Source organism: Camelus bactrianus, chromosome 3 (genome assembly GCF_048773025.1).
Source record: "Camelus bactrianus isolate YW-2024 breed Bactrian camel chromosome 3, ASM4877302v1, whole genome shotgun sequence".
In the NCBI taxonomy this organism is placed as follows: Eukaryota; Metazoa; Chordata; class Mammalia; order Artiodactyla; family Camelidae; genus Camelus; species Camelus bactrianus.
In genome coordinates this window covers 9204182-9214823 of record NC_133541.1, presented here as the reverse complement: position 1 = coordinate 9214823, position 10642 = coordinate 9204182, and positions in this window count along the sequence as shown.

Below are 10642 nucleotides of genomic sequence, written 5' to 3'. Positions count from 1 at the left end.
GCGCTTCACCCACCGCAGATTTTATAACAGTGTTGCTGGCCATGGAGCGGTGAAAACCTGTGTGCGGTGGGGCAGGGAGGAGAGTTAGGCAGAGGTGCGAAGAGACAGGTGTCTCCGGGCTGCAGGGGGCCGTCTACCCCCTGTTCCAGGAGCTCCCAACTGCGCTTGTCCTCCGGTCCGAGTCAAGTGGGTCTAGAGCCCACATCTTGTCTTCTGTAAGACTGCTCCATGGGCGGTGGTCATCCCATTTTACAGAGGGGAAGACTGAAGCTCAGTGCCCAGGTCAAAAGTCACTGTTAGCAAAGGTTCGTCCAGGGAAGATGTACAAGGGGCCAATAAGCACCTGAGAAAACGCTTGATATCACACATCCCCAGAGAAATGCCAGTCAAAATCCCAATGAGATACCACTTCACATCCACGAAGGCGACTAGAATCAAAAAGTCAAATAATAACCAGTGCTGATGAGGATGGGGAGAAATCATAACCCTCAGACAGTGCCCCATGCAGAGAATGTAAAATGGGGCAGCCACTAGGGAAACAGCCTGGCCACTCCTCAAACAATTAAACAGAGTTCCCACATGACCCAGAACATCTATTCCTAGCTATCTATCCGAAAGAAATGAAAACATGTCTATATAAAAACTTGTACACAGATGTTTAGGGCAGCATTATACTTGATAGCCAAAAAGTAGAAACAACTCAAAGATGTCCATCCACCGAAGAAAGAATAAACAAAATACATATGCACACACAAAATGTGATACAATGGGATATTATTTGGCCATTAAAAGGAATGCAGCACTAATATGTGGTACAACACGAATGAACCTGGAAAACATGCTCAGTGAACGAAGCCAGCCACAAAAGACCACATATGATTCCATTTATGTGAAATGTTCAGAATAGGGAAATATCTAGAGACAATGGCTATTCAGGACTGGTGGGGGGGCAGGGAGGATGGGGGGGTGATAGTTAAAGGAAAGAGGGTATCTTTTTGAGATGATGGAATGTTCTAAAATCAACTGAGAAGATGCTCACACTAGACCCGTGGAATGATTCACTTTAAATGGGAGCCACACAGAAAGCACTGGCTGGAGCAGATTCACCAGTAACTGTAAGGTGGCAATGGGGCACTTGAGGAAGGCAGTGGGGTGGTAGGCATCGCACGGGGGCAAGCTCCCACCTGCTCAGTTCAAACCTTGACCTTGCTAGAGTCAGAAGTTCCTAAATTAGCATCTCTGGACCTAAGTTCCCCACCTGTCTAATTGGGCCATCACGTAAGTTTTGTAAGGATGAAAAGAAATTGTGGGCATTACTCTCCTGGTTAATGTAATACTGGTATCAATAGAACAGGGCTTCCAACCTGGACAGCATGCTGGGAGGGTGCAGAGATACTTGGCTGGCAGGGAGAGAAGATTCCAGTAAGGGATGGTTGGTGCAATGCCAATCTAGACTGTGTGCAGGAGCAACAGCGAGGAAGCAGAGAGGAGGCAGGAGGCCTGGTTAGTGGGCAGTGTACAGAGATGGGCATCCTGAGGACCCAAAAGACCCCTAGGGACCACATGGGACCCAGAGGTCAAGGCTGGCTTTTGCCCCTGGCTCCTGCAAAAACTTGTACACAAATGTTTGGACTCAAGTGACCCCAGTACAAAGCCTAGCCCTTGAATGGTTTCAGCAAGAAATCCCCTCATAACTTACAAGTGCTATGGGATGGATTCCAGCCTCGTGAGCTTGTGGAGAGGAACACATCATCTTCCTGTGCCTCCACCTCATCTGGCTGCCACCCCTGGAGCCCTGAGCCCTGTGTCCCACCCCGCCCCCATCGCCTAAGAAGCAGACACCTTCTGGCCAAACCCCTGCTGTGTCACGTGTGAGGCCCTCCACTGCCCTGGCCGGACCTGGGGAGACCAGTCCCTTTTCAGCACGTCTCCTCCTCGTGGGATGAGAAGCCCTGAGACCTTTCTTCCCCGGGTCCAGGGAGAAAGACAGGGGCCGAATTAGAACTTGTGCTGGTCCTCAGGCCCCCGCTTGTAGCATCATGCCTGTCCGTTTCTGGGGACCGCCCCAGCTCCACTCCTCAAACCAGTCGGCCCCAGTGGAGCTACGTCGGCCGGCAGCGCGCGCAGCCCAGGAGTAAGTGTGGCCCTCAAAGTCCACGTCCCACCTGGTACCTGCAGGACCCGGGCAGCTGGACTTTACTCTCTGGGCTCAGCTTCCTCACCACCAAGAGGACCCCTCGGGAACCTCCCCGATGGGGCTGTGTGAGCACTCAGGCGACGTTAATTTGTCATCATTACTGTGGTTGCTGTGAATTTATGATTCAGGTCCAGAAACACCATGAGATTCCACCCAATTAAGGCAAATGCCAGGAAGAGGCTGAGGAGCAGGTGCAGAGAAAACCAGGCGCTGAGAGGAGCTTTTTGGGCACGCTTGTGGGTTACGCTCGCGAACGCTGCGTCAAGGGGGCGCAAGCGCACGCCGGCCGGGAAAAGCCTGCGCCCGAGCTTGGTCTTGGTTGTTCCACAAGTTGGGTGTGGACGCCGTGAGCGCATGTGTGCATGGGAGCAAAGCTGCTGGTGCGACAGGCCCCCGCGACGCGGGGGGCACCGCCTGGCCCGGATAGGCACCGGGCTCCGGCACCTGCAGAAAGGGCAGGGTTGGGCGGAGGGCCTGGGGAGATGAGAATTATTGCCAGACCCAGCGTGTTTTTAATTAATGAATTATTTTTAAAACCTCTACCTCCTGCCTCGGCAGCCTGTGATGTTCTTCTGCTGTTCTGAGGCTTTTTTCTAACTTCACAGCTGCCGTGCTGGTTAAATGCTTCTTTTGGCAAACCCCAAAGTCAACTTTTTTCCCCCAAGACTTGGCAACCTGCTGGCCTCTGTAGCATAAAGACAAAAAAAAAAAAAAAAAAAAAAAAAAAAACCACAAAACAAACAAACAAAAAAACCAAGCATTTCCTAACCCTCCCAGGAGGCGTCTACAACCATATGTTCCAGAAGAATGGAGTGGGGGGTGAGTGGGGGGTGATGGTGAACCATGAAATTTGGAATTCTTGAAATATCCTTGGTACTTGTATTAACTGGGGTTCTCAGAGAAACAGAACCAGCAGGAGAAAGATGATGGATAGCTAGCTAGCTGGACAAATAGATAGATAAAATGGATATAAAGAAATATGTAGCCGATAGATTAAATAGATAGATAGAGAGATAGATAGAGATATTTGCTTTAAATTCCTTAAACAAACAGAAATTCCTGGCTCAGTGATTATGGAGGTTGGCAAGTCCAAAATCTTCAGGTGGGCCAGCAGGCTGCAGAGCCAGAGAAGAGCCCATGCAGGTCAAGTCTAATAAGCTGCCCGCTGGCAGAATTCTGTCTTCTTTTGCGTTCTCTTCAGGCCTTCAACTGATTGAATGAGGCCCACCCACATTACAGAAGATATTCTGCTTCACTCAAATTCCACTGATTTACATGTAAATCTCAGTCAGAAACACCCTCACAGAAACATCCAGAATAATGTTTGACCAAATATCTAAGCACCATGGCCCAGCCAACTTGACACATAAAATGGACCATCTCGAGAGTTTGTTGAAGTTCACTTTTCTTGGGCTCCTCGGAGCATCTTGGATCTGTTTTCACTACAACCACGTTGAAGCATCTGCACGCCTTCACAACATTCTGTCTAACATTTAACTTGCCCTTCCAAACAGACATCCTGAAATTCAATTAAAGGCAGGCATGACAAGAGAAAATAATTTTTCCCTCATCCTCCCCTTTAATCCTAAACATTATTATAAGTCCAACTGCCATGCTTTCAAAAAAAAAAAAATCCAATTTGTCAACTGGAAAGGACCCAACATGATCTGATATAATGAACTGATATAATCTGGAGGATTTGGGACTCTACCCAGGAGCCCTGAATGAGTTTTTTTTTTTTTAATCACATTTCAGCATTGTCATTCTGTGCTGCCGAGGGTCACCTAAAAGAAAGAGTTTGACACTTGGTAGCACAAGGGCTCAGCTTCTGCACAAGTTCCCAGAAACCCGTTTGTGTTGTTCTTTAAATAGAGATGCATTGAGAGCATGAACTGTGCCTAGAGCATCAGTAACGATCTTCATTATCTCTAGGGCAGTGGTTTTCACTGGGGGCAATGGTAGCTCCAGAGAACGCTGGGCAATGTCTGAAGATGGCTTTGGTTATCACAACTGAGGATTACAGAGGAAGTGGGGGATACTAGTGAGCAGAGGCCAGGGATGCTGATAAAAACCCCATCATGCACAGGACGGCCCCCACAACAAAGAATTATCCAGACCAAAACGTCAGCAGTACCAAAGCTGAGGAACCTTAATGGTCCTGGCCTTACAGTAATGCAATTAAACAATTAAAGGCAAATTCCCCTCATCTTGGAATCTTGAAAAAAAAATTATATGTATGTCAGTGACAAGGGCACGTTCAGTAGAAGCAGCTACAGTAGCTCAAGGTTGTGTGTGCTTTTCAGTCCCTGGAGCAGAAAAGAGCAAATTGCTACGATGCAGATTTGCTCCCGGATACAATGGAAAATTTTAGATAAAGCAAGCCTTTTCCTTCAGGGAGAGCGTGCAATGCTCTGCGGCTTAGGGGTTGTTTTCTCAGTCACCGATTCAAAGAAGTGCCGAGATAAACGTCCCTCGTGGCTTCTGCAGCACACTCACCTAGGACAGGTGGGACGGCACGGGCTTTTGTCTCAGCTACTTAAATATTCTCCAAAGATCTGGTGGGTGGACAGAGCTCGGTGGTAGAGCGCATGCTCAGCGTGCATGAGGTCCTGGGTTCATTCTCCAGTTCCTCCATTAAAAAAAAAGAAAAAGAAAAAGAAAGAAAAAAAAGAAAAAAAAAAGAAGAAGATGTAGAAACTTCTCTCCAAACGATTGCAGCCTGTTTTCCCAAATGGACCGTGTGTCTCAAGCTGATCAACCTCAGAGTCACTAGTACACGTGGCTGGAACAGGGTGAGTCTTAACCCATCCGGAAGTGCTGCTTTCAGGGGAAGAGGGAAACGTGAGCAATTCTGCAGGGGAGCAGCTAAGCCTGACGTAGGGGGAGAGGGAGCTCGTGTAGGTAATGATCGCCTTCAGCCTGGGAGTTAGCCTAGTCTTGTATCGCGGTCTGCTAGCATAGCCCCCACCCTGCAGCCCCTGCACAAATCCTTCCTTTATCTCAGAAAGACGAAGGCTACTGTGAATTCTTGGGGAACGTGGCCATTTCTTACCCCTGGAGCTTACCCATAACTCCGCACTACTGAGATTGTAGACGTGGACTGCTGGCATCCTTTACATCTCTCGGGACTGAAAATGTTCCAGGACTTGGTTCTACTTTTAGCTGCAACGTGGACCCCTCGATTATGGTACAAGGTATATGAAAAATAAATTTCATCACAGAGATGGAACAACAGCTTGCAAAAGTCACGAGCTTTATCAGACAATTCTCTACCTCGGGTACCAATGATGCTCCCACCTCTGTCCGTCAGTTGGCCAGAAACTTTCAGGTTCAGTCACTTCCAAAAAGCACTACTTGTCGGGCTGCCGTCACTAGCAGTGGAGGCCCCGCGTGGCTACAGATGTCACTCAGCGTGAACAAGCAGCTCTTCCAGCTGAGTTAAGACTCCTCCTGTTCCAGGCACCACAACGTGCAAGCGTCAGGTGTCTCAGAGCAGAACCAGGAGGGCTATGAGGGTGTTTGTAGCTCTTGAATCGTCTCAGTCTAGCTGCAATTTGGAAACCAGAGCACTGTGGGTGGACACCCATCCTCACCTCGTGGGACCGGAGTGAGAAGCGTACATCCTGACAAGTCCAAGTACAAACTGGACCTACGAAGGCAGATTTTAGGAGCAGAAAGGACCTCTGAACAAAAACAACAGTAACCCAAAAAACAAAACATAAACAAAATCTAAGAAACAGTGCTTGGGGTAACCACAGTCAGATTTCCATAAAGCATAGTAAGGGCATCCCCTCAAATTACGTGTAATGTCACGCCATGTATCTTTAACAGCCCTAAGACGGAGCTAAGCCCATCACGCCAGTTAACATAACTAAGAAATTCCTTCATATATTTATTGTTTGGGTTTCACAGCTAAAGCTTTTCCTGCCTTAATACTAATTTTTTCTAGTTAATAGGTTACGTTATTTAACAATTCTCATAGAGTCTCTTAATGTATCAAAAGCTTCCCCCCTCCAAAAAAGTCTTCCTTGGAAACGAGGCAAATACCAAGGTTATTAATGTGCAGGCACAAAACTGCAGTGTCTAAGAAAGAGAATTGGCATTACGTCGATACACAGAGTATTTTCTTCAAGGACAATTAGATAACCTGAACACAAGACGGCAATGATAAATGGGCATTTGTTAATTAACACTCTGTTTAAACTATCTAAACTTAACTAGAGTTACTATTTTTCATGAATCACAAATGCATCCAAGTAGAGAGATAATCTACAGGAAGAGATTTTGAGCCTAAATCACCATCATCACCACCACCACCACCATCACTATCACCACCATCATCACCACCATCACCACCACTGTCATCCTCCTCCTCACACTTACTGAGCACTTCCTAGGTACCAGGCACTCACAGCAAGTCTACTTGGTAGATGTTGATATTATTACTGTTACACAGATGAGGAAACTACGGCTTAGTATGGTAAAATAACTTAGTTTACATAGCTAGTAGGTAGCAATGCTAAGATCAATCTGACACCAAGTTCTATGCTTTTCACCGCCAATTTTTTTTATTTTTTATTGAAGTATAGTTGATGTACAGTAATGTTATAGAAGTTATAGGTGTATAATATAGTAACTCACAATTTTTACAGGTTATACCCCATTTACAGTTATTATAAAATATTGGTTATATTCCCCATGTTGTACAATACATCTTTCTGGCCTATTTTATACCTAATAATTTGTACCTCTTAATCCCCTACCCCTATATTGTTCCCCCCCCGTTTCCCTCTCCCTACTGGTAACCATGTTTGTTCTCTGTATCTGTGAGTCTGCTTCTTTTGTGTTATATTCACTAGTTTGTGGTATTTTTTAAGATTCAGCATATAAGTCATATCATACAGTATTTGTCTGTCTCAGTCTGACATATTTCATGTAGCATAACACCCTCCAAGTCCATTCATGTTGCTGCAAATGGCAAAATTTCATTCTTTCTTATGGCTGAAGAGTATTCCATTACATATACCACAGTTTCTTTATCCAGTCATCTGTTGATGGACACTTAGATTGCCTCTACATCTTGGCAATTGTAAATAATACTGTTATGAGCATGCGGTGCATGTACCTTTTCAAATGAATGTTTTTGTTTTTTTTTTTCAGATATATACTCAGGAGTAGGATTGCTGGGTCATATGGTAATTCTGTTTTTAGTTTTTGATAAACCTCCATACTAGTTTCCACAGTGGCTGCACCAATTTACATCCCCACCAACAGTGTACAAGGGTTCCGTTTTCTCCACATCCTCCCCAACACTTGTTATTTGTGTTCTTTTTGATGATGGCCATTCTGACTGGTGTGAGGTGATACCTCATACACCACCATCTTGAAAGACCAGAACACTCCACTGTCATTTCCACACTCAATTCATCCTGTACCCATCTAATTCTCACCCCCCACCCTCTGACTACCCAGGCCGTCTCTGGTGTCCTCTGTCTCCTCAGAGAAAAGGTCAGATGTCCCTCTGCTTACACGGCTCCCGTCAACCAGCAGACGTCATCCCAGGTGGGGCAGGGCCCCCACAGCTGGAGGAATACTCAAGTCCTCAGGTTGTCAAACGCTGGTTGGCACCTCAGAGATGTCTAAGTCTTGCTCTCAGGATGGGTAACCCTAGGAGACATTTGAAACCCATTCCTCTTGAAGGTCTTTACTGGGCCAGATTACAAAAGGGGAGAAATCCTGAAGGACTAGATTGCACTTTCACTGCATGGAAACCCAGTTCTAAGTTCTCTTCTCAGAAGGCCTGAGGGTGGACTCTTGGCCAGTCTTCATTTAGGCTCTGGGGAGAAATGTATCGTTTATCCTAAGGGCTACCCTTCTTCCTTCTTCCATGGTTGGAAAGATCTTGACCAAGCTGGTCTGGGACACGGTCCCAGGCACTGAGGACACCACAGCAGCTAAGCCAAGCACACAGCATAGAGTCCACCAACCATGTTGGTAGTGCGGCCCTAGGGGCCAGGAGCTGAGGTCACCTCTCCACCTGTTTAGAGACTCTGCATGGTCCAAGGCCAGAACTGCGGCTCCCACGGGGCTCAAGGGCTTGGGCCTGATTCTTCCAGGGGGGATGTTAGAACTCGGAAGGCTTTTAAAACACACGTTTCTCCTCACCCCACTGCAGACGATATTATGCTGATCTACCTTCCATTGAGAATCACTAGGGTTCTTGAGAGACATTCCTGATCAACGGGAGGGCATGGAGGCAGAGAAGAGATGGAGAATCTCTGAGGACTGTCAATCAAGGCAATGAACACAAAGTCTGTGGTCAGAGTGGCCCCCAGCATTTCTCTGCCCAGGACTGGCAGGGGTGGGCAGCGTTCATACAGAGACCCATCTTCTGTAAGGAAATGACTCACACTGCCAGCATCACAAAGAAAACATGTAACAGAGCCAGGGCCAGACCTTTGTCTGTCTGTCTCCAAAGACCTGTCCCCACACAGCTTAGAATATGCATATTGTCATTCGGTTTAATTAAGCAAGCCAACCATCTTCTTCCCCGTATGCTTTTCTGGGAGAAGAGCCAGGCTGGTCTAATAAAGCAGAGTATTTTCCACGTCGCTGTTTCTACCAAGCTGACTTAACTGGTTTTCACTGTCGTATAACATCCTTCTAGTCAAACACCAGCGCCCTCATCAACAGGGTCTAATCAGTGGGTCCCGAGAGGCGCTTGGTAGACGGACAGCCACCGGGAAGCAGCTGGTGGCAGGTCAGTTCCTCGACTCCTGGGCAGGTGAAGTGGGGGTGCGGATGGTGGGCTGCCCCAGGGTGTTTCGAGCTTCCTTCAGGTCCTGCTCATCTACAGAGCCTGGGCCCCGGGAGTGACCTCCAGAGACGCACACAGGGAGCAGCATAGACGGCAGCACAGCCCAGACAGGGGGAGGGGAGCTCTGAAGCCTTCTAACCTTGAGGGACTGGGAAGGCGCAGGGGGATGGGGGATGGGGATGGTAACGACAGGACACCAGTGGCCATCGAGGTGGGAGGGCTGGCGCCTGAGTGTCGGGGAGAGGGCAGAGTTTGGGTGGATGCACTCCCAGGCTCCCGGCATCTCTGACTCAGTAGTCTGGGGTGGTGATGCAGGTTGAGTTGTGTCCCCCGAAAGGATTTGCTGAAGTCCTGACCCTGGGTACCTGTAACATGGCCTTATTCAGAAATAGGGTCTTTGCACATGAAATTCAGTTAACACAAGGCCGTGCAGAATTAGGGTGGGTGCTAATCCAGTGACCGGTGACCTTATAAACAGAGGGAAATATGGACACAGACACACAAGAGGAGGCGGGTCGTGTGGTGGCGGAGGCAGGCAGGCGGCGGCTGCCACAAGTCAAGGAACACCGAGGACCACTGGCCACCGCCAGCTGCTGGAAGAGGCAGGGACTGGTCCTCCCCGGAGCTTCCAGAGGGAGCTTGGCCCTGCTGACACCATGATTTCGAATTTCCGGCCTCCCCATCTGCGAGGCAATACACTTCTCTCCCTTGAAGCCATCCAAGTTTGTGGTAATTTGTTTTAGTGATCACTGGAGACTCATACAGATGTGACCCGGGAAGGTGTGTTTCTGACAGTTTTCCAAGCGCTGCTGCTGCTGGTGGTCCTGGGGAGCGGCCCTTTGGGCATCACTGCTTTATGCAACTGCAGACGTCCGTCTGCTGGCTTGCAGAGAACATGAGAGTTGCCCAGATATCTCAAGGGCCCCCTGGCCTGAGTCCAGGACCAGAAGTGTGTTGAGTTAGAGAAACAGCAGTGGGACAGAAGGAGAGTGATTACTTTTCAGACCCCCAGACTGTGACCTCTCACCCCACAGAAGGCATCATGCACTTCAACCAAGGGCTGCCCCTTCCAGTGGGGTTTGGTCAGGGAGAACATCACGTTCGCATCTTTCAATGACCACTCAGGTTGGAAGGTAACAGCTGGTCATCCCACCCCCAGGCACAGGGGTGAAGTGGCCCTGGGATGGCTCAGGGCTCCCAGCCAAGGGACTCCTTTGCCCAGGGAGTGAAGACCTTTTGCAACCCTTTCCACTCTCGGGTGACAGCTTCCCCACCACAATCCATGTCCCCGAGCCCTCCTGTCTCTGGTGGCCCAGAGAGGGGCTTTTCTGGTCTAGCTTCTCAAGTAGGCTCCTGGCACTAATAAAGCCGCTTTTTCCAGTAAGAGCTCATGAAAAGTTGACATCATATTCTTGCTGCTCCCTGATTCCCTGATTTTGTGTTTCGAATAATGCTTTTGAAATAGCAAGGTGGATTTGGGTGTGCTTGATATATTTAAATTTTTTAATCCAGAAAAATGTGTTAACATTTTGTTAGGTTTTTGTTGTTTTTTTTTTAAGTGAGCACAGTAATGAGCTCAGACAGGCTGACTGGGTGATGCGGGATGGGCAGAGGTGGCCGCCCCATGC